Source organism: Lissotriton helveticus, chromosome 7 (assembly GCF_964261635.1).
Source record: "Lissotriton helveticus chromosome 7, aLisHel1.1, whole genome shotgun sequence".
Taxonomy (NCBI): Eukaryota; Metazoa; Chordata; class Amphibia; order Caudata; family Salamandridae; genus Lissotriton; species Lissotriton helveticus.
In genome coordinates, this window is record NC_136068.1 from 1784054977 (window position 1) to 1784080565 (window position 25589).

Here is a 25589-nt window from a genome sequence, read left to right on the forward strand (position 1 = left end):
AACATGGCCAGTGTGACCCCCCACTTTGGCGGTCGCATCCTATAAAAAATCTAAATTTTTCTGGAGGAAGATTAATAGTAAGAGAACCAGTGGCAGCTATTACCAGTCTTATTGGAATTATCAGATATGCAGGCACACTGACTTTGTTACTTTCTCCTGGAGATTTTCACTGCTGAAATCTCAGATTAAAAGTAAGGGAAAGTGAGGAACTATTAGGTGAATTGAACAGGAATTACTAACTCTCTGGTAACTCCCCATTTCTTCGTGGTCCACCTTGTAATTATCCAGATTTTGCAATCACAAAATATTGTCAATAACTTTCCTATTCAAAAGTAGAAATAGAATGTACCTTTCATCCCAACCCCCTCCATATGCAATTCAGAAAAGGTTGAAAAAGCCCTTTTACGAGTCAGAAAGATTTTTTACTTTGTAAGGACCCATTCTGCGGTAACAGACCTAGGGCCAGATGTAGGAAAATCGTATTTACCGATTCATAAATACCGAATTTTACCGATTCGGTATTTATGAATCGGTAAATATGAAGGTAGGCGATGTAGGTAATTTCAAAAATAGAAATACCGATTCTTTAAAATTCGGTATTTACCGATTCGGAAAATACTGAATAGGTATTTCCCATTGATTCCTATGGGCTATGAAGCCCATAGGAATCAATGGGAAATACCGATTCGGTAATTACCGAATCGGTAAATACCGATTCCTGCAAGGGTGCAGGGGGTGTCACTTTGACACCCTCTAGCACCCCAAATACAGGCATGTGTGCCATGTGGCACACAGACATGCCCTAAAGTCTTGTCTGTCTGTCACATGGCATAGGTGTGCATGCACAAATGTGCATGCACACCTGGATTCGGTATTTTACCACCCAATTGGATTGGGTGGTAAAATACCGAATCTGTAAGGCCTTTGGGACTCAGAAGAGTCCCACCTACATCAGGAAGTTACCGAATCGGTAAAAATACCAATTCGGTATTTTACCGATTCGGTAAGTTTACCGATTCGGTAATTTTACCGAATTGGTAAAATAGGGCCCTTACATCACAAATACCCATTTACCAGTCGGTAACGGCTGAAATCGTCCCTTACCGGTCGGTAAATGGCCACCTACATCGGGCCCCTAGTGATTTACCGAATTGCAGGGTTTGCCACTGCAGAAGGGCGTCATACCTCAGCTACAGTTTAGGTTAATAAAGTTGCTGCCACTGAGAGTTACAAAGTGCTATATCGTGCTTAAGTGCCTGATTTAGATCTTGGCGGGCAAGCTACTCCATCACAACGGTGACGGGTATCCATTCTGCTGACATTTAAATTCTATAGGATATAATGGGATTTAAATGTTGGTGCAGTAACCTGTCCAACAAGATTTAAATCAGCCCCTACCATATCTGGGGGCAGGATGGAGGGCGACATGTGCAGATACTGACATCCTCTTTCACTCAATCAATACTCACAGTTGTCCAGACGGGCCCAGGCCTCTTGTGGCTGCTCAGGCATAGAGGCATTGGCACAAACCAGCTTCCTGCAAACATTTCCGATAAAATAGTTCTCAGAAGTCCCTGAAAAGTCTATCTGTGAAGAAGATATGTGCCCCGACTCTCAACGTGAGTTTTGGTATTCAGGCTGACACACAACCCCATTACATCACAAGGGTATCAAGAACCCCCCCAACCTTGGACAGGACCTACCTTTCAATGGACCCATGTCTTGGCCACACTGCACAACTAAACCCATGTGTAGTCTGGAACACGTGAAGGAGTGTTGAGGAAATTCACAGGCAGTTGAGGGCATATTAGGAGCGTGACAAGTCTTGCAAGCTGTTATACGCTCATCATCATCTGTTGCGAAAAAAAAGTTTGATGAGAGGGCTGCAGCGACTCTGGATTTGAGCATACACGTTACCTACTAACTTATCTTTATATAATCATAATCTGATGGTACATAGCATATCTGCTGCTAGGCGAAGCTAAGAAGCTGCATATTAGGGATGCCTCTGTGTTTAATGCGTCTGAACGCATTTTCATAAGAGGATTTGTGAAAATTATAAATGTAGCTTGAAAAGGTATGGACACATGATATGCTAATGAGTGGTTTTAATTAACTACAAATAACATGTTTCAAATAATAAATCTGCCGCTTCTAAGCCCAGAAAATACCAGATGCTGCTTTTAGACTGAAAATGAGTGACAACAGCTTGTGAATTGCCATTAATTTATTATCCCTAACAAATAGCTTGCTGCTTATTTCCTTCATCCATACTCCTCTGTACCCCCCACATTCCAGAATGGAATCCCAGACTCAAAAGATGCTTGGCTGCACGCTGGCAGCCTTTTGTTCACACTTTACATCTTCCCCCACTTTTGAAAGAAAAGAAAGTTAACAAAAGAAATGAATAAATAATGTTAAACACATATTCAATTATTGAGTAACTATCATTCACATTTCTTCCATTGGTCCTTTGGTCGGCACCTGTTCCTAAAAGGAAGTTGTTGTTCTTACCATCTTCCTCTCTGCTTCGCTTTTGAATTTCTTCATCATTCAGACTATATTTATTATTGTTGCTTTGTATGTCGCCCGTGTAGGACTTTCTTAGTTCCTCAGTGATGGACATATTTGGAGATGCTAAAGAAATCATATTTCCTTTTACCAGGGTAGCTTGCAAAGGCTCTTTTGAAACAAAGGATCTGTTTTCCTTTCTTTAATTTGTTTTACAATACCCCCAATCAAAAAAAGAAATATCTGACCTTTTAGCATGCCTTCTACGATCTGCATCCTGCTTCATTTTGGACTTGGAAAGGTGCTCTCTCTGTGAAATACTGTCATGTCATTTTACTATAGCCATCAGCATCTGTGGAAGCCTAGGCTGTCATGTCTTTCTAAACAATAACTCTGTAGTTACCTCCTCCCTATTGTACTAAGGGGAGATCCTCTGTAACCTCTGATGATTGATATATTGAAATTTGCAACACTTGTTCGCGGGATTGGTTTCTTTATGTTGCTCATAAATCTTTCCACCATTCAATTTTCTTGTAGCCACATTTGAGTATTTCTCTAAAGTTTATTCCTAAATTTTGTATGATCCATTAAATTATTTCCCAAATAAACAGAGGTCCACTATTCAACTGGAGTGTGGTGTATATATCCCACGCTGGAAATACCTCATGTATCACAGGAAGTACAGACATTGAATCATTTGAAAAATTTGAATACTCATATATCACAAGTAGATATTGTCCAGAGTCCATCGGACCATAATACGTAAGAGCTGCTGAATCCAATACAGCATTAGAAACTTTAGACAGAACTAGTTGTTATGGAGATGGATGTTTCCCAGTACACTAGCACAGATGACATGTTTAAACAATGCGTTCCACAATCACATATAAAACAGGAAACCCAACTTTATCCCTTAGAAATGTTTTTGTTTTTACTACACCCAAGTGGCTTTCAGGTGCTTTCTCAACAATTCGTTCCATAGAAATTGTGGGACTATAATTTGAGTTCCTCTACCCAGTAGAGCACTTGCAGATTTCGATAGTTCATTTTGGATCTATTTAAATGTTAATATATCTTTTGCAATAAAATGTTTTTTAAATTTGGTAGCATTATTGGCATGCTTTTATTTGTTGTTTGTTACCATGTGAATCTTTTCCTTCGGTGTGTTGTCTTCCATCCAGTGGTGGCTTAGGCGGGAAGCGTCACCCTACTGCTTTTAAACAGTGTCACTAAATGAAAAATAAAATGATAATAACTCAACGTTATTATCATTTTATTTGTTCCTGTTCATTTGCAGCCTTGGCGGGCGGGGCTGATCTGCTCCAAGAGCAGGGCAGGGGAGGAGTGGTTTGCCCACTCCAAGTACTGATGAATGTTTGGCCGACTCTCTGGGAATAGGTCAAACAAACATTCATGCTCGCTTTGCATGTTCTCCATGCTGGTTGCATTACAGCCTTGGTAATGAACATGCCCAGGTCCCCAGTCCCCGTCTGAGAGTCGAACCACAGCTCTCAGAGCAATCACAATGCTGCACTGCAGCTTTGTGATTGGAAGGGGAGCCTGGGTGCTTCCTGGGTGCTTCCTGCTTCCAATTCTGGCCTGAGTCTGATGCAGAGGCGAGATATACTTTCACGGGCATAAGACTCCACGTCTTAATTAACTTTTTCCATGTTTATGTTGTGCTAAATTTGATCCTAATCCAACTGGGCTCTCATCTACACTCAATTAATTTAATACAGTTGAATTAAAATAGGGCATGTTTTTTGCTGATGTCACCCTTTCTTTAATTTTTTTCAAAGCATCTTCCCATTCTTGTGACCACCTAAGCTTTGTCCTGTTTTAGTTAGTTCACTTAAGGGTGCACTAATTGTTTCATGTTGAGGTGTATAACCTAGAAAGGTTATAGGCTTGTGTGGAAAATGAAAAGAGCACCGGCTGGTTCTAATCACACCCTATTTCCTGCTGATAGCACGTCCCCTGATGGTCTGCTCTGGATGAGTCCTGCTCTGTGCATTAAGGTTAGTGTAGTCCCAATCCTTTCACAGTGCTCATTACAAAATGTTCTGTTGGTTAAAAAGACCTGCAGATAGGTCTCGGCAGCAGGCGCTTCCTGAATCCAAAGAATGTGCTCCAGTCCACAGAAAAACGCTCGTAGCACTCCAGAACGGATGCTGGTCGATTAGCGGCAGTGGATCCACATAATATGTTAGGCTACAAAAACTCCAAAAAGTGAAGAGACCGCACTCAGTTGAAAAGAGATTTGGGTTTATTTACCGAGTCGCGAAACAAATAGGAAGCATTTTGGCTTGCGCCTTTTTCGACTGATGCGTTTTTTTGCCAATATATATATATATATATATATATATATATATATATATATATATATGCGTTATGTTGCAGTCTCTGACATAACGGCTTATTTTACTTCTGCTTCACTGCTGTCTATATTGTCATCAATGTTGTCTTTTCATCTTCTCTTCTCCGCTCGCTGATAATGTAAAAAATTAAGAGCATTTTCTGGTTTTGCATTAATTTATTATCTCTAACAGATAGCTATCTGCTCTTTTTCTTCTACAATTCTCCTCATAACCCCTCACAATCCATAATGGAGTCCCAGACTCAAAAGATGCTTGACTGCAAGCAGGCAGCATTTTTTACACAAGGCATTATATACCCATTTTAATTATAGTCAATTTACTAATCTTCAAAGATGATAGACTGAGACAGCGGGGTTGAAGGTTTGGAGGGGAAGTTCGAATCTATGTCCTTTCATTTATCACATGATTTTTTTCAAACTTCAGACATGCTCCTTCTACATGATTCAGAGGCAAATGCATGCCATGAAAAGAGATAACTGCTACACTTCTCTGAGCTCCGTCCAGTGGCTGTGGAGGAACCCTTTGATAAGCACTAGTGGACAAAATACTTGCAGTGGTTTCAAAGGAGACATGGACAGCCCTGCTGCTTCCAGAAGCGGTCGCTCCCCCACCTCCTCTCCTCTCCTGGTATCGTACCTATTGCTGATTTCTGCCTCGCATTTAACATTATTTAAACACATAGCTGCGCCGCGCTCTGTAACGCTGCTGTGCCTTGCTGCCTATTACAATTGTATTTTGATTGTGGTGTGCTTCGTAATTGCTCTGTACAGCGCTTTCTGGCTTCACTTGGTATAGCGCTTTCCTCTGCTGGCCTGAAATAATCTTGCCCCCATAGCGCTCCATTATCATTATAGCTTTTGTTGTGGGAGACCCTCGCAGCATTTGTTTACCTGACTGCCATTTTGTTTGTTTTCGGCCCGTCCCTGACCCTCCCTGCACCTCGCTCCCGCCTCCCAGCTGCCCCTCCCACGCTCCGCCCCCCTCCACTATCCATTTGAGACAGATGGACTTTCGTGCAGCGTCCACGCGCAGCGGTCGTGCCGAAGGTGCACCAAAGGTAAGCCCGTCTACGCCCGTCCGCGCCTGGCCCGCACCTAGCGCCAGACCCCCTGGTCCCCGCAACACCCACCCCTCCCACACTACATAGGACGCCTCCACCCTCTTAGCTCTTAACCCCGGCCAACTCCCTAACTGCGCCCAAACAGCACCAGGACACACCCATGGACCCTTCACCTGCCGCTCCTGCAAATTCACCTGCAGCAAGAACCACACCAAACCCACAAACACCAAACAAAGATCCATTACCAACCACCTTAAATGCATCCTTCTCAACACCCGCTCGGTTCACAAACACGCCATCGACCTTTGGCATCTACTCGAAACCATTTCTCCGGACATCGCCTTCCTAACAGAAACCTGGATGAATGCCTCTTCAGCTCCAGACATCGCCATAGCCATCCCGGACGGCTACAAGATCATCTGTAAGGACCGCTCCATCCAAACAGGAGGAGGCATCGCCATCGTCCACAAGAACACCATCCGCGTCTCAACCAGCTCAGAAGACAACCTCGCCATCGCCGAACACCTTCACTTCCAGATCCACACCGACCCCAAGACCACACTCAGAGGCACCCTCCTCTACAGGCCACCAGGACCCCATACTAGATTCAGCGAAGACATCACTGACTTCATCACCCCACAGGCCCTCCCCTCAGAAGAATACATTCTACTGGGAGACCTCAATTTCCACCTGGAAAAGAGCAACAACAGTAACACTACCACCCTCCTGGACAACCTCGCCAATCTCGGACTCAAACAACTTGTTAACACCCCCACACACTATGCAGGACACACACTCGACCCTATCTTCACTTCCAGCAAGCATATCTCCTTCACGCACACCACACCCCTCCACTGGACAGACCACAGTTGCATCCACTTCATTTACAATAAGACCATGACCCACAACCACCCTCAACCAACTCTGCGAAGAAATTGGAACAAAATCACCATCGACCAGATTTCCACATCGCTTCTTCAAAAACCCCTGGCCTACTCAACGAACCCTAACCAAGCCGCCATCAACCTCACACAATGGTTAACCCAAACCGCCGACAAACTAGCACCATTGAAAAAACATCAAATCAAGCAAGGAAGCAAGAACGCCCCCTGGTTCAACGATGACCTTAAGAAATCCAAGAAGCTTTGTCGCTCCCTTGAGAAAACTTGGAAAAAAGACCCAAACACTATCACCCAAGCCGCCTTCAAAAACGCCACCCGCAAACACCACCAACTAATCCGGACAGCCAAGAAATCAGCACTCAAAGACCGACTAGACAACAACGCCTGCAACAGCAAGGAACTTTTCAACATCATCAAAGAATTCACCAACCCCACCGCCAGCTCAAACGACATCACCCCCTCTCAAGTCCTCTGCAACCCCCTCGCCTCATTCTTCCATGACAAAATTGGCGACATTCATAACAGCTTTGACAACCAACCCGCAAACCAGTTAACCTCACTTACCTCCGAACCCGTAACTCCTCCGAATAACCTTTTCGACTGGAACCCAATCACCACAGAAGACACCATTCGCCTAATGAACTCCATCCACTCAGGATCCCCTACAGACCCATGCCCCCATCACATCTTCAACAAAGCAAACTCCATTATCGCACCCCATCTCCGAGACGTCATCAACTGCTCCCTCAACTCCGCCACATTCCCAGAAAGCTGGAAACACGCCGAACTCAGAGCTCTTCTGAAGAAGCCCACAGCTGACCCCACCGAACTCAAAAATTACCGCCCCATCTCGCTCCTCCCATTCCCTGCCAAAGTCATTGAGAAAGCCGTCAACAATCAGCTCGCCGCCTTCCTCGAAACCAACAAATCACTTGACTCCTCACAGTCTGGCTTCCGAGCCAAACACAGTACCGAGACCGCCCTCATCGCAGCAACAGACGACATTCGAACTCTACTGGACAACGGAGACACAGTCGCCCTCATCCTCCTTGACCTCTCTGCAGCCTTCGACACAGTCTGCCATAGCACCCTGATACAACGCCTCAGAAACATCGGAATTCAAGGAAAAGCATTATACTGGATCATTTCGTTCCTCGCTGGAAGAACTCAGAGAGTCCGCCTCCCCCCTTTTAAGTCAGAGGCCACCGAAGTCATCTGCGGCGTCCCGCAAGGATCATCACTCAGCCCCACCCTCTTCAACGTCTACATGAGCCCCCTCGCAACCATCGCACGTCAACACAACCTCAACATCATTTCCTACGCTGATGACACTCAGCTGATCCTCTCACTCACCAAAGACCCAATCTCCGCCAAAACCAACCTACATGAAGGGATGAAAGAAGTAGCCCAGTGGATGAAGCACAGCCGTCTAAAACTGAACTTGGACAAAACGGAAGTCCTTATCTTAGGCGCACCCCCTTCCGCCTGGGACGACTCTTGGTGGCCAACGGCCCTAGGAAAAGCCCCCATACCGACGGACCACGCACGGAACCTGGGCATCATCCTGGACTCCTTGCTCTCGATGACCAGACAAGTCAACGCCGTCTCATCATCATGCTTCAACATCCTACGCATGCTCAAAAAAACTTTTCGCTGGATCCCCACCGAAACAAGAAAAACGGTCACCCACACACTGGTTACAAGCCGTCTGGACTACGGAAACACCCTTTACGCCGGTACCACCGCGAAACTGCAGAAAAAACTCCAACGCATCCAAAATGCATCTGCCAGACTCATACTAGACATCCCCCGCACAGACCACATTTCCGTTCACCTGAAAGACCTTCACTGGCTCCCCGTCAACAAGAGGATAACATTCCGTCTCCTCACCCACGCACACAAAGCCCTATACGAACTTGGACCTGACTGTCTCAACACGCGCCTTTCCTTTTACACCCCCACCCGCCAGCTGCGTTCGTCCAACCAAGCCCTCGCCGCTGTGCCACTCATCCACAAAGCCACCATGGGGGGAAGATGCTTCTCCTACTTAGCGGCCAAAACCTGGAATTCCCTTCCCACCCAACTACGCCTCACTCAAAACCACCTAGCCTTCAGAAAACAGCTTAAAACCTGGATATTCGATAAGTAAACCTCCCCCCCTTCCTCAAGCGCCTTGAGACCCTCGGGGTATGTAGTGCGCTATACAAATTCTGACTTGACTTGACTTGACTTGACCATGTTAAGAGAAGTGAAACAGGATTTAAAAGTCATGGGTTAACTGCCAGCTGCTTCGATTTGCATCCGGAATCGAGGCCTCAAGTCAAATCCCAATTTACACCATTTTGTGTTTGTGTCGCTTGCGCTCCCACTGGGCACTTTGGTATTATAGAAGTGGCCACAGATGCTTGTGCGGTCCCTTCTGTAATACTAAAAGCGCTGCTGCACATACAGCGCCAGCGCTTTTTCAAGTGGTTGTTCCTTAATCCCTTTGCCTCTGCTCCTATTCCCTATTACATGTGTGGGGGCAGGGGCAAAGAAGCTGTCGGGGTGCACTGACAGTGTGTAAGTGCGCCCCCTGATAGCAGCCCTCTAGAGGGAGGAAAGACATAGCCTTGCAGGTATGTGCAGCCACTCACTGCACCTGCCTGCAAGGGGATCTCTAATCCCCTTTAACCCCTTCCGTGCGTGGGTAATTTCCCTGCTGTGCTGGGGGCACACGCAGCACCCCCATGCTCATGACAAGCTCAGCTCATCATGAGGCATGGCGCTCGTGTGCTCATGACGAGCCCAGCTCGTCATGAGCCCACCCATTCCCATGGAACGCTCAGCACAGCAGGGGAATTATCCCCGCATGCGAGCGTTCCATGGCTCATGATGAGCTGAGCTCGTCATGAGCACCGGAGCGCCGTGACTCATGACGAGCTCAGCTCGTCATGAGCATCGATGGTGTTATAAGTTCAGGCGCTCCGTATTTCACTTGAATGCGAGGCCCCCAGGGCAGCACGAGTTCGCGGCTGCACTAGGAGCAGCGCATTCTTTGTAATAGAGTGCACGCTCTCTTGAAAACAGGGAAAGGGTGTCCAAATATAATAGGGCCCCATATGTCATACAGAGCCATTTGATTTGATTTTAATTTATAAAGCACAACAACTGGCTGTAGCCGTCAAGGCACTGTAGTTACAGCAGTCCACTTCAGTCTCCTGGCAAATCAAACACTTATAATGCTAACACAGGGACTGTCTATATAGTGTACAACCAGGATTTGAATGCCTTTCTGAAAGGCAGGTAGCCTTTATTTGAAGTCAAAGACTGGGTGAGTGAGTTCCAAAGTCTGGCTACAGCGACTGAGAAGGCTCTGTCCCCTCACCTCTCTTCCTATTGATTCTAGGCAAGGTAACCTATTTGCGATAGACTGGGTGGAGATTTGTACCTGTCATGTCTCCCTAATCCAGGCTGCACTAGCTTGATAGCAGCCACGACCGGTGGTAGGTGTAACTGCAGGGCGGTGACGTAGGGAGGGGGAGGGGCTGGGTGGGGGGTTGTAATGTATGGATTACGGACATTAACAGGTAAGTAAACATATAAATAAATAAAACGAATTTCGTTGCGCGCACTGCATCGCATTTGGTGATGCAGTGCACAAAACAGAATTCGTTTTATTTATTTATATGTTTACTTAACTGTTAAAGTCCGTAATGTAATGTAGTTTAGAGACAAGCGCCTCCTCTGATGTTACGATCTCACAACTGTAAGGGCATTTGTGATGTAGGGTGATATTCATATATATATATCTCTCTGCTCGAACGCTCATTTCATCCTGAGCACATAAAGAGCATACCTCCCATTAAAATAGATTTGGACTAAGAGTTGAGTTTGTTACACGTGGCCTTCTATCGGTGTTCATGACTCATAATTATGAAATGTAAACGGTTGCTATAATACTTCTAAGATAGCTCATCTTATAACGAAATATTAAATCACCTGTCTTTGAACAACGATGGCATCGAACCTAGGTTTAGCCTACGACGAGGCGGAGATCCAATCAATATTGGATGACAATCCTAGCATGCTAGACAACCTACCAAAACCTCAGGATACAAGTCAGGATGGCTGGCCAAAGATCTTGACCTTGAAGAAAAGTCACTCTCGCACATGCGTCCATGGAATCACCATGGCTGAATACCTTAGAGGGAATGGTGCACCGTCAGGACTGATTGTCGTGAATTCACCAAGACTTTTTCTGGACGATCCAGACTTCATTAGAGACTGGTATTTAATTGCCTGGAAGTGTACGAGAGACTGGTTGGTCCTAATTATTAAGTCTGCAAAAAAAGCTGCAGACGTAATCATGATAGAGATCCAACAGTTGGAAGGACAAATAAAAGCAACTATAACGGGAAAACTATTTACGAAACAACAAGATGAGAACAACAAATCGAATAAGGACTTCAAAGACAACATCTTATTTGCAAAACTGGAGAAATGCAAAAAAGATCTAGCGAAATTCTCTAAAGAGAAGATCTACCCAACTGCCAACTATGTCCCAGCGCCATTCAACCGCAATGGCAGATCTGGAGGATCGACCTATGGGACCTCTTCTTCTGGAGATAATTCTACGGATTCAGACTCCTCTAATAATTCAACAACTAATAAGAGAGGTAGAGGCCGTGGCGGGTATGGAGGGGCACAAAACTATAACCAAGGGCAATTCAATCCTTGGTGGCCACCTAACCCTTGGATGCAAGTCCCACCACAGTTCCCTCAAAATATGGGACCCTAAGGACCAGGGCCTTTTCCACCAGGCCCAAACGTGCCTTTTTTAGGGTTTGGCAGGGGGAGGTCACGCGGAAGACGCCGGACACAGGGACAAGTACAATGGAATGTTCCCCAACAAGGAATGGGACTCCGGAGTGGCAAACAGATCCCTCAGGAACAAGCAGGAACGAGTGTGGGACCAGCCTCATAGTGAATCTTAGTTCACGAACCCTGACACCTTTAGAAGAGAAAGTACTGAACAGAGGCCTCGGCTTCGTAGGGACAAATGTTGGTGATCCGTTCCAAACACAGATCGAGTTGTCGAAATTTTTCAGAAAGGTGAGACTCCGTTTTTTCTTCGATAAGAAAGACCTAATTGACACAATTTTGTAAATACTGGACTGAAAAAACCATCCACTTTCAGTCCACTAGCAAGCACGGTGCCTGCTAAGGTTCTCACGTTCGAAGAGGCAGTACAACATGATGTACAGGCGCTATTCCATCAGATACACAAACCTTTTATGAACACTCCAAAATCAGAGCAGAAAGCTGTGAAAGAACTCATGAAAGACCAGTCAATAACGATCAAACCAGCTGACAAAGGCGGGGCGACTGTGGTGATGGATACAACCACATATAGAGAAGAATGCTTACGCCAACTAGGAGATACCCGCTCATATAAATTATTGACAGAAGACCCAACCCCAAGGTTATCCACAACCATTGGACACATCGTAGAGGAGGCATTGGCGGAAGGTGGATAACGAGTAAAGAAGCAGCCTACTTGACAACTTCACATCCTGTGAGACCATATTTCTATATCTTACCAAAGATCCATAAGGTACAGAGACCTCCACCTGGCCGTCCGATCATTTCGGGCATTGGATCGCTATTAGAACCTTTATCAACGTTCGTTGATTTTTTTCTAAGACCTATGGTTAAACTAATGCCTACCTACTTGCAGGATACAAAAGATCTACTGAGACTCTTGCCTGACATAGAATTCGATCCTACAACGGACCTTTTGGTATCCTTTGACGTCGAGTCTTTGTATACCTCTATCCCCCAAAATGAAACCTTAGAAGCGATAGAAACCTTGTTGGGTGATCGAGACCTTGATTCGATAACTCCCGTTTCTTTGATTATGAATCTGGCTACAATAGCCATGAAAGAAAAAAAATTCGAATTTGAAGGCCAGTGCTACCTACAAACATCTGGGACGAGCATGGGCAGTGTTTTTGCTCCTAGCCTGGCAAATCTATACATGCACAAATTCGAACAGGACTACGTCCTCAACAATGACAATCCGTATATGACATCAATACGAACATGGAAAAGATACATCGATGACATCCTTGTGATCTGGCGTGGTGGTAACATCTCCCTTTAGGCCTTTCACAGCTGGTTGAATAACCGTAACAACTTCTTACGCTTCACATTGGAAAGTAATAATCATTCTTTGGCTTTCCTAGATCTTTTGATAACAGCAACACCACAAGGTCTCAAATCAGAGCTATATAGGAAGCCCATGGCTCGGAACTCTTTGTTAGAATATACCAGCTGCCATCCGAAGTCCTTGCGTGACAACTTACCGTATGGACAGTTCTTACGATTGCATCAGAACTGCTCATCCAAAGAAGACTTCGTAAAACACTCTGAAGATCTAGCCCAACAACTGGGCGATAGGAGCTACCCTAAGAAACTGATAAAACGCTCAAAGAAGAGGGCAGCTAACAATAACCGGGAAGCCCTATTAGATCCACCAGTACTCAAAGAGAAGAATGACAGACTTACATGCGTCAATACTTTCAGCACTAGGTCCAATGCTATCCAACGCATAGTACGCAAGCACTGGAAGATTTTGAACACTGGCAAAGATACCTTGGAACAGCCACTTTTCGCGTTCAAAAGAGCGACTAACCTGAGAGATCAATTGATTCATACTAGACCGGCAGCCAGAGAGCCACATCAAGTAGGCACACTATGGGACATGCCACCTGTAACAGGGCACCATCCGTGTGGAAACTGTGCTGCATGTCCCCAGACAAAACATACAATGTCCATAGATATAGGGACAAGTCACAACTGGGAACAGACATGGTTCACGAATTGCAATAGTAGCAATTTGATCTACCTCATTACATGTCCGTGCACACTTAGGTATGTCGGCATGACAACCCGAAAAATTAAATTAAGGATCTCGGAGTATAAGAGCACAATCAGGTGCAAAAAACAAGCGACTCGCTTAACGAATCACTACATCCAAGTGGGCCATAAACCTACAGACTTTGAATGGACAGTGTTGGAGCAGCCTAAAATACCAGCACACTTTATAGATGTGTCACGACACCTATTTAGGATAGAACAAAAATGGGTGTACAGACTTAACTGTGATAAGGCCGGATTGAATGAAGATATCCCGTGGATGACACTTTAGACTATGCCAACGAGGTCAATCTCTGTAGCTGTCCGTAGGATCCTCTGGAGCTATGAAATATACATATAATGAAGAGTGCAGAGTGTACATAAGTGACGGTGGGATCTTATGGCCATCCACCAACATGACATCTGAGGTAGTTACGTATAAGGTAGCAACTTTGAGTCCTATTAACCGTAACAAATGTATTTGGGACTTAATTATCAGGTAGAATACATGGTTGGACTACATATCCCATAATACATTAGTTTTTCTATGAAAACACGATAAAATCAATAGATTGAAGCCTCCATTGTTAACCTGCTTCTCCATAATACAATAATGTTGATTATTAACCTAATCACATAATGTCGTATCTCCTAGAATTTTTCTGGGATTTTTAAATCTTTAGATACATGGTGGGAGATAACATCTATTTAGATTGCGTTCTTTAAAACTGACGCACTATAATTATTAATGGGAGGTATGCTCTTTATGTGCTCAGGATGAAATGAGCGTTCGAGCAGAGAGATATATATGTGAATATCACCCTACATCACAAATGCCCTTACAGTTGTGAGATCGTAACATCAGAGGACACGCTTGTCTCTAAACTACATTACCCATGACTCTTTCGAATGAAAGGCAGGATGGGTAGCTCAATCATCGTTGCGCTTCGTATTATAGTGAGGTGCTGGATAAGGGAACTACATTTCCAAAGATTCGGGGTAGTTCAATAACAGCGCAGTGGACCAATCGGGACAGCATGCAAAACAATAAGGGAGCACCCGACCTGATCCGTGGTACCTCCCCAAACAGCACGGCAGACTGTTAGAAGTACCGACGGACAGGTAAGGGTGTGTGGAGGCAAGACATACTTATTTTAATCCCCAAAAATGCAAGCGCGATACATGTACATGAATGGTGGTCGTGTTAAATATGCCGCTTGTATTGTGTAACCGGGGCGCAACCATGTCCTGAATGAGACATGGTAGGTCTGATAAACGAGAGGAAGCAATGATTTAAAATAACTAGTTGCGAGTGTTACTCTTTGTAGACCTGTTCGACTAATGCGTTGATTTGGTTGGCTAACGGAACGCTTTGCAATGATAGCAACTTAAGTAAATGAGCGATTGAATACTTGGATACATAAAATAAAAAGCAAGAAATACACATTCTATTGAGAGTGAGGTGTGCACCTTTGAATAGTCACGTGTCTTCTTCCTAAACTCTTAAATATATTTTCTACAACGCAGAGCGGTGCTTCATGTCCCTGAGCTGTTTGCCAGGTGAGGCGAGGCCTTTCCCCTCATAAATTGAGGTGAGTCCTATGTTACGTATGAACATTGGATGGCATACTTAGGTTAATATACCTTTTATGCGAATATTTACATGATAGCAATGTCTAAATAATAACCTTTACTAACGATTGTGTTATTGCATTTTGTTTATTTTTATTTTCATCTATGTGTGGATATCCTGGCGAATTTATAAATGGACTTCTATATCAAAGGAGGAAAACTGTAAGTGAACAAGTGACTTTCAGCATTAGTGTTCACTTATGTCCTAGTGATAATTTAATTTTTATTTTTTTCACATACAAGCAGTAGCAATTTAGTTTATGGGTCCTGAGGAAGCGGCAGGTTCAATTATTGACCGTGTAAGTCCACAGAAACATGTCGACCAGATAACCCAGTCAGAAGGTATTTGTTTGAAACATCTGACTACATTGCACTTTATTGGTTTTATATTTGGAAGGGCATGGCTCCAGAATAAAGTTTATATTGCATGCCTTATCCAATTTTACTCTGAACACTTTTTCACTATTTTTCACTAAATCACTTATGCACTGCTTACAGTTACAACAATAACAACATCCACCAGTCATCTGTCTCCTCTATCTATATCTGGAGATAGACATTGGGCTACCTACTGTGAAGTAGACCAAATGATGTACTGGGCGGTACGAATCGTGTAACTGATGGACATTTTTCACAGTGGTTTCCTGTCCAGTAGTCTGCCTTATTGTAGCAGAGAGACGGCTAGTTTTCACACACATAGTTTTATTTGATGCCAAGAATCGCCCTAGCAAGAGCATTCTGCGCTACCGGTAATTTTCCTGGGTAGTGATGTTAGCGTCCAGATAAAGAGCATTAAAATAATAAATTCTGGACCTAACCAGCGCCAGAGCAACTTGTTTCCACACTGAGAAGGAAATGAAGGGGAACATTTTCTTTCATCTTCTTATGAGCTGGAAAAAGGTTGCAACTGTGCAATTAGCATGTCCATTAAGAGAGAGTTCACCAGCTTGAATCACCCCCAGATTGTGGGTCCTTCTCAGCTGGAACAGGCAGGGTGCATAAGGTGTCTGGCCACCTGTTATCATTACAAATTGAGGCATGTGTTCTAAAGAGCAACACTTCTGTTTTCTCAACAGTGACTTTCAGGAAGTGTCTTCCCACCCATTCTGCTACCACAGACAAATTAGCTGCAGTACTTGCAGAGTTTTTAAGGATCGACGCAATGACCTGGGTGTTGTGAGCGTATGATATTGCATGCAGCCCATGAAGCCCATAGGAGTGAATAATGGTGGCAGGTGGAGAAACGTAGAGATTAAGGGGCATATTATCAAGGGGGGGCGATAGGCACTTTTCGCCGGTTTAACGGCCGTTTTCGGCCGCCAAGCGGCGAAAATTTTATCGCCCTATTATCAAGCTGTCGCTAACAGCAGTTAGCGACAGCTTGAAGGCGATAGCGAGCGGTTTGGGGCCCGCTTTGCATGTCAGCGATATTTATAGCTAATGACATGCAAAGTGGGCGTACCCAACCCGTTAGCGACTGAAAGCAGTCGATAACGTCGATATCGGCTATTCCCAAGGCTGGCGTAGCGATGGAAATATTCCCGCTATCACCAAAAACTGCCTTGCCTGCTCTGACCAGTTCTTAGCCATGTTATCCAATGGGAGGTGGATAACATGGCTAAGAGCATTTCGTCGCTAATGCGAGAAGATCACTGTATTCTCAGAGATATTCTCGCATTACGCCGCTATCGCTGGATATTTTAGCGCTATGGAGAAAAACGTTGCTAATTTCATGTTTTCTCCGCTAAAATATCCAGCGATAGGCAGCGATAAAAAAAAAAGTTGCTAAGCGCATTTAGTGATAAATATCGCTAGTTGTTGGTAATATGCCCCTAAATGACTTAGGCTATCAATGAGGAGCCATGCTGTACACTACATGGCAAGGAAAATACATCAAAGTGGTACTGGTTAAGCATAACCTTCTGAGAGTGATCTTTGAGTAAGGAGGACAACAGTGCCAGGGCTCTATCCGTTATGCCCATCTTTTGTAGGCGTTCAATCAGAGATGGTATCGAAGGCTGCGGACAGATCCAACAGGATTAGAGCATTGCCTTTCATCCAACAGCCACCTAATACAATCAGTGGCCTACAACAATGCAGTTTCAGTTCTGTGATGTTGCCAGAAACTCAATTGAGAAATGTCCAACCATCCCTGCTCTTCCACAAACTCCTGTAGGTGGCAGTTCAGGTGTCTCTCAAGAATCTTAGCAGGTAGTGGAAGTAGCGAGATTGAATGAAAGTTTTTATAATCTTCACTGTCAAGATTGGGCTTTTTAAAAGGAGGCCAGACCTCCGCCTCCTTCTGTAGCAGTCAGAAGAGATGCCTTTCAAACTCCCAGCCTGTAGTAGTACACATTTAAAAGAAAACAATTAACATAACAGAATGAGCTTTTAAGATTAAAGGAAGGTAATGTGTCAGATGGCACACAATGAGTTAAGGACAGAGTGCCAAACATGACAGCGTGTGCACAGTGGCAGAAACAGTGCCCATTCAGTTTGGCAACTGATGTAGACATTGGAAATGTCCTTAATCCCTGTTGGCTCCACTCCCAGACTCCTTCATATCAGCTTTTGATGCTACTGTTAGTCAGCAGGAGGTGAGTTATCAATGCGTTCATATATGAATATGTTCCCCTTTTACATCCATTTGTTCAGGATTGTCATTGAAACTGTGGTTAAGGACACTCACCAAGGGTGTTGTTCTCAAATGCCTCCATGCACTTGTCACTACCTTGAATGCACTTAACTTTGGAGCCTTGACAGCCGGGTGAACCATATTTCAAGCACGAATCACAGCTCAAAGAGTGTCCTAGAAAGGAAAGAAAGATGTTATTTGTAAAGCTCTGACGTCAGACACGTTCTTCAACAATACAGTATCCTTCACTCCAAATGTAAGCATGTGAAACATACACTGCACACATATTCAATGCAGAATCATAGACCCCATAACCCAAATCTCTAGCTATGCAAGTAGTTCTCTACATACATTATGATGTGCACTAAACACACTATTAATCAAGCACTCAACGCTCAAATAAGTTATAAGTCAGACGTGGGACCTGTTACACTGTGCCACTGGAACCAAGCTATATCTGACTAATGAGCCCTAATAAGGCTGACACCAGGTTTCCAGTTCAGGGAGGATCTGGCCTGGTAGGCCAGGTTGGACTAGGGTCAACACTGATTTACATATGGCTAGGTCTCAACCGAGGTGGCGATGGTATGCAAAACAACAATGGATTCGGATGTGGCGTGAGTAACTACTTTTTGTAGACTTCAGTGAGACATCCTGTATCCTATTTCAATCCCTCGATCTTTCACATGCTTTGGCGAGACCTGAGGCAGTTCATATGGCACCTCACAGTTAGCAGGGTAGCACTGGCAAAACTCTACCTGTCACCCGAGGTGGATTCGCTGTACCTAACATGGAACATTATGAGTTAGCAGTGCAGCTGCAGTGGGTGGCCCGCTGGGTTAGCGGTATGCACTCAACAGACACTGCCATGCAGCGGCCTGGTTACATTCACCCCAAATCGCAGTCCCGTTCCACCCTGGCAGAAGGGGGGCAGCACCTGTCAGCTTCTGATGACCGTCGCCTACATCGCCTTCTGCCGCAGTCTAAACACACAAAAGGGACTATCCCATATGCTCCCTCCCTACCCATACTTGGCATGCCAAGACTGTTGTGCAGGGAGACTGTCCCACGATCAGTACTTGACACGCTAGTTGAGGAATTCGGCCTACCTCAAGGCCAATGAATTCTACACACCTCGCTGATGTGGGCATTGCGAGCATCGTGGGGGCGCATGACTCACAAGCCATGCCCATGGCACAAAATACCTCACAATTCAATGCCTGCATGTGATGGGCACCTGAAGGCATCTTACCAAATGATTTGCTGAGTCGCTGCGAACACAATGCGCGCATCCGCTGACATCGCTTAGACACCACTGAGATGTAGATCTGCAGGGGCAGTGCACCGGACATGAGTGGACGGCCATCCTAGAGGGACCAACACATATCCCAAGGAATGGCAGCTTCCGTTTAATACAGTATTTTACTCCACAAAGGGCTCATATGGCACCAGCTAAGATTAACCAATACTTTCGCCTTATAGCTGCCAAATACCCTAGATGCAAACTAGTAGATGGAGACCTTTAGCATATGTTCTGGACCTGCCTCTGATTGGGAAGGAGTTACAATGCGCTTAGCACATTGCACTGGTCGAGCGGTGGAGTGCACCTGGGAGATCTGCCTATTGGGCCAATACCAGAGATCCAAGAGGCATGAAGTGACATTATGATTTATAGATTTTGGGTTCATTGTAGCAGGCGCTGGAAGTCTCCAGAACCCCGAACCACAAAAGCCTGGCTGTAATCACTAAGATGTTGGGCCGAAGCAGAAAGAGTAGCACTCTACCGTGAAGATACTCCAGGGCTGCGAACACAGCCACTGGCAGTGGCGTGGGAAGCAATATTACTAGATCTCGGTCATTTCTGGCAAGAAGGCCTGGAACAGACTAGGACGTCCCATTTCACAAACGAAGCACAGGAACCAACAGAGTAAGGCAGACACCGCCGGGTGTTAAAAGGTCGGGCCGAATTCGACCAAGAACCCTTCAGTATTTGCCTGGCGTTAGCCGCCTCTCATACCATTCGAGATTACCAAACAAAGAGGCAGGCGCTGGAGACAGGAAGGCAAGAAACAGGAGTTTACTCCGACGGAGCAGAACACGTCAAATCAGACAACAGGGTATCTTCTCGAGGTGCTCTAACAACATCTCTGAGGCCTGGCCTCTTATACACAGGTTTATGACTTTATTGCATACAACACGTTCTTTGGCAATGCTTTGATGTACGGAAAGACATCCCCGGAATCCCCACTTCAGGCCCGTTCCCACACATATCTACAGTAGAGGTTCCCACCCCAATCTCAGCGTGATGGCTATCGCACAGCTGGACAATCCGCCGGGAGCGGGAATATGGGCGATCAGTCGGATATTGTGGTGTGAAGACATTGATTAATCTCGGCCCCCTTTGAAGAGAGGCGAGTTCCTACTGTAGGGGGCAATAAACTGCATCCGCAGGGCCAGGTGACAGCCTGGGATCAGCTCGAGCAATCTGGCACAGGGGAAGGGGGTTATCAAAGGGTCCGTTTGCATGAATGAGATGAAAGGGTATGTGGGATCCGCACGGGATGTGGCTCTGAGGCAGGGTCGCGCTGGAGGTGCATTTATGGCCCAGGCAGGAGAGATCGGGGGCTGGCAGGGCGCAGGGGATGCTTGCGAGGCCGGGGGGTGAGGGGGGTGACGTGCGGGCTATTGGCGGTGGTCAGAGAGGCCAAGGCAATCAAAATGGCTGCTGTTTATGCGCACGTATGGATCTGATAAAGGACAAGATGGCGCCGATAATGTTTATGCCACAATCCAGATTTCAACAGTCCTCCCTTTTCAACATATCTAGCCAGCTTGTCAATTTATGTCTATCCCCATTATATTACGTATTTCGATATCATACAAAGCTTTCATACGTTCAGCTTCGAAGTTCGGAGTCTTAGGGCAAATACAGTTAGCAAACAGCGAGCACAGAGGCGGCAAGCATTGAATACCCGGGCAGAGTCCACATATTGCGACGATTGGTATCAGTACGATCATGAACAACCTCCATCCCCAGTCCTTTACAGCACTCCAGAACCAACTCCCAAGTGACCATCAGTCCTGTTCCTGATGAACTTCTGAGGAGAGTCTGTTGAGGTGTTCAATGGCTTTGTAGACTGAGGGCGAATTGTCCGGTATGTAGGTACAACAGCTGGACCCGATGATACGGCATGCTCCTCCACGGTCCGCCAGAACCACATCTAGAACAAGGCGGTTTTGAAGAGCCACCAGACGGACCGCCTGAAGCTCGGCTGTATTGTTTGTGAGGATACCAGCTGTAATGTTCATCGTTGTTTCGACTGCCTGGGACAAATGCCGAATGGCACGACTGTTCGCCATCGGACCCCAAAGTGGAACAAGTCCCTTTTTTGCATCCAAGAATTGTGCTCCGGTGGAGTCGGCCTGCTCAATGTCCTTTGCTCGTTCATAGGTCGGAGGAAGGATGAAGGCAATGTAGCAGGTACCTCCCCAGCCCTTTGGGAGCCAGGTGTAGGCTTTTGTACCACAGACGAAGTACATGTTTGGAGAGGTGACAAAGGAGGGTGGGTCGGTTGAGTCCAAATTTCTGATGATGCGGCAAGCGCTGTGACCCACCAGTTGTGTCCCATGGCCTGTGATGCATACAAGGCCTGAGACATTGACCACAGATAGGGCCACAGTCAGGGTGGCAGCCGTTCGTTTCCGGAGGTAGAAGGTGGGTCTGGCTGGATTGTTGAACACTTGCATCTTCACCCTTTCTTTGGCGGGGATGTCCATGTGAACAGAAGCATTGGAGGATAGAGGCCAGAAGGGAGCAGCAGTTCTTACGGTTTTATTAAGCCAGACCCCTTGATAAAAGTGCGACATAGTTCCGCTGGAAGTGGCATTGTCTCTGTAGCTCTCTTGCAAGAGAATCAGCCAAGCAAGGCAGGAACCATGAACAGAGAAAGGTGAAGGGATGAAGCGGGATGGAACGTCCGGTGGCATGTGGTATCAACCCACAGATCCAGCAATTCGTGGCATTGGCAGCAAGGTTGCGTTGGTGCAGCAACTGTACGAAGGAGTTGTTCCAGAACTCCTTACGCCTTTCTTGGATTTGAGGTGAAAGAGAGACCAGGTAGTGTTCTTTCATGGTGGTAGGCTGTGCAGTCGTTAAAAATGTCTTATGAGCCGGTGCGTTCTCTTCCACGATCCAGAAGGTAGTCATGAGGAGGAGGCAAAAGAGAAGAGCGATAAGAAGAGCAATAGTCTTTGAGCTGTGCAACCTGTCAGTTTTCGGATTTCTGTAGTGGGTCTTCGGATGTCCGGTTACTTCCATCACCTTCGTATCGGGCACTTCCATCATCTTCAAGGTGCTCGGTAGTGGGCAGAACCACAAACTTCGTTGGGCTTCTCTCCTGGCAGCCTTAGTAGTGTTAGGCCACCAGTCTGAGAATTGTAACTTAGTCAGTGGTCTACTTAGCCGAAGCTCCCTTCTTTCGTCGCAGGTTATACCCCTCTCTGGATGGCACAGTGGGATCAAGGAACTTCGCCAATTCGAGTGTCTCTGTCTCAGGGTAGCAGCTCAGGGATGGTCGGTCTTTGTTCAGGAGCTCTTCTTGGGTGGCACGTCTTCGGTCGACGTCAGGGTCGGAGAGATTTTCTTGCAATGATGTGCATGCAGCCAATTTTGCTTCCCCTCCACTCGAAGAGCTGTTCGGGTGGTGATCAAGACTTGCCAGGGGCCCGTCCAGCGGGGTTCCAGACTCTTCTCCCGCTAGAAGTTCCGAATTAGGACGAAATCTCCAGGCTGGATAGTATGTCCGGGGCCCCTGGAAGCATCGGGGATGGCCTGCAGCACCTGATGATGAATAACAGACAGTGTTTTAGTTACGTTATACAGATAGTCAGACATTAGGACGTCCGGGACGTCGTGAATAGATGTCGGTTTGGGTGCAGACCAGATACTCATGGGCCGGCCGAAAACGACCTCGTAAGGGGTCAAGTGGTGTTTGGTGGGGGTGGAACGCATTGACAGCAATGCCAGGGGAAGAGCGTCTGGCCATTTTAGTCCTGTGGTGGCCACTATTTTCGCCAGTTTTAGTTTCAATGTGGCATTGTGCCGCTCGACCAGTCCAACAGATTGGGGGTGAAAAACTGCGTGGAATTTCTGTTGTACCCTCAGTCCTTTCAGGATAAGCTGGATAACCTCGGCTACAAAATGGGGGCCATTGTCACTCCATAAAATACGGCAGAGGCCGTAGCGAGGGAAGAACTCTTTCAGTAGTACTTTTGCAGTGGCAATGGCAGTGTTGTCACGCGTCGGGTAGGCTTCCACCCATTTGCTAAAAGCGCATACAACAACAAGTACATACTTCAGTCCTTGACATCTCTCTAACTGAATATAGTCCATCTGTAGGACTTCAAATGGGTGGTTGGGGACCCCAAACCCTCCTCGGGGTACAACAGTTCCTTTCCCAGGGTTGTGTTGCAGACAGATTAGACATTGTTGGACCAGACGTTTGGCTGAGTCTGTGATTTTGTCATTATGCCAAACTCGGGAGACAAGTTCGGCCATAGGGGCTGCTCCTATGTGTGCAGTGGAGTGAGCCATGGTCAGTATAGGGATCAAGTATGAATTGGATAGCAACCATTTGTTCGTGTCTTTTGTCCGCCAGCAGCCTTCATCGTCCTTCATCCCCACCCAATTTGTGTGGTGCACTGGCTATCTGGATGTCCCTAATGGTCTCCCTGGCGTCCTTCCATTTTTCTGTTTGTGACCTGGTCACGTATATGCGTGTTGTCGTCCTATTCTCTGCTGTCGTCCGGGCAGTGATGTCCGCCAGTGCATTTCCTTGTCCGACGATATCTGTCACCCTTTTGTGTGCCTGACATTTGATCACAGCAAGTCGTTTGGGAAGGAGAACTGCTTCAATCAGAGCGGAGACTAGATCTCCGTGTAGGATGGGGGTGCCGTGCGAGGTCAGGAATCCCCTTTCCTTCCACAGAAGCCCAAAATGATGAACCACCCCGAAGGCATACTGGCTGTCCGTGTAAATGTTTGCTGTCATCCCTGCTGCTAGGATACACGCTCGTGTGAGGGCAATCAGTTCCGCTGCCTGTGCAGATTTCTGTGTGATGCGGCCGGTCTCAACAACAGTTCGGGCTGTGGTAACTGAATATGCAGCTGAGGTGGTGCCATCGGTGAGTTTGATGCAAGAGCCATCCACCCATAGCTCTCCGTCCGGATCCGGGAAAGCTGTGTCTCGAAGGTCAACTCTACTCCTAGTCTGTTCGTCCGTGAGGGTCACACAGTCATGTATAGGGGGCACATCGGGATCATTCTCAGGCAGAGGCAACAAGGTGGCTGAGTTCAGCGTGGTGCATCGTTTCAACGTGATGTGAGGTGCGAGCAGTGTCAGTTCATACCCAGTCAGTCATGCGCTGGTCAGGTGTTGTGTCTTGGTCTGGTTTAGGAGGGCGTCGACAGCATGGGGCACTAGCACCGTGAGGGAATTCGAGAGTACGATCCCCTCACTTTGTCGGATAGAGACAGCAGCAGCAGCTACTGCTCGAAGGCAGGCAGGCAAAGCTCTCGCTACAGGGTCAAGAGTGGCAGAGAAGTAGGCACACGGGCGTTGTTTGGGGCCAATGGTTTGAGTCAGGACGGACAAAGCGCATCCCTCCCTTTCGTGGGTGTAGAGAGAGAAGGGTTTGGTGTAATCAGGGGTTCCTAGGACTGGTGCTGAACAAAGGGCGTCTCGTAGTTCCTTGAAGGAGGATTGGCATTCAGGGGTCCAAGGGAGCGGGAGGGGACATCTTTAGCCAGTAGGGAAAGTAGTGGTTTCACAATGAGGCTGAAATTTGGCAACCATTGTCGACAGAAGGAGGTGAGGCCTACCAAAGAGCGGACTTGCTTTGGGGTTCTAGGGATAGGGGTCTCTAGAATAGCTTGAATGCGATCGGGTGTGAGTTTTCTCCCATCTTTGGACAAGAGGTGGCCTAGGTAAGTGACTTGTGGTTGGCAGAATTGCAACTTCTTCTTGGAGACCTTGTGGCCGTTTTCCGCGAGGAAGTGCAGGAGTTGGATGATGGCTGTGGCTGCGAGTGGAGTGGTGTCGGCCGCCAAAAGGATATCATCGATGTACTGTATCAACACCACTCTATCCGGTAACTGGACTGCATCCAGCTGTCTCTTGAGGGCCTGGCTGTAGATGCTTGGACTTTCAGTGTAGCCCTGGGGTGCTCTACAAAATCTATATGAGCGGGATTTTAAAGTGAAGCCGAAAAGGTAGCGGCTGTCTGAGTAGATGGGGATGGAGAAAAATGCGTTCTTGAGATCGATTACCGTGAAGGTGGTGGCGGTGGAAGGAATCAGGGTCAGAATGGTGGTGATGTCTGAGACTACAGGGTACTGAGGTACGACTACTTTGTTGACTTCTCGTAGGTCGATGATGAAGCGGTACGCTTTTTCATCTCCCTCACCCTGCTTCTTCACAATGGGTAGGATAGGGTTGTTGCAAACATTGCTAACTACTTCTTCTACCACCCCTGCGTCTACCAGGGACTGGATGATTTTTACCAATGCCTTC

At 46.4% G+C, this 25589-nt stretch overlaps 1 pseudogene across 1 annotated transcript in view; it reads right to left on the reverse strand.

Moving 5' to 3' along the window:
• Positions 1 to 25589, reverse strand: part of LOC144770767 (phospholipase A2 inhibitor gamma subunit B-like) — a 195981-nt pseudogene that overhangs the window by 152535 nt on the left and 17857 nt on the right. The window contains exons 2-3 of the transcript XR_013599008.1: positions 18073 to 18192; positions 1704 to 1853 (exon numbers count right to left, since the gene is read on the reverse strand). The product of XR_013599008.1 is annotated as a phospholipase A2 inhibitor gamma subunit B-like (transcript). The remainder of the gene's footprint in view (positions 1 to 1703; positions 1854 to 18072; positions 18193 to 25589) is intronic.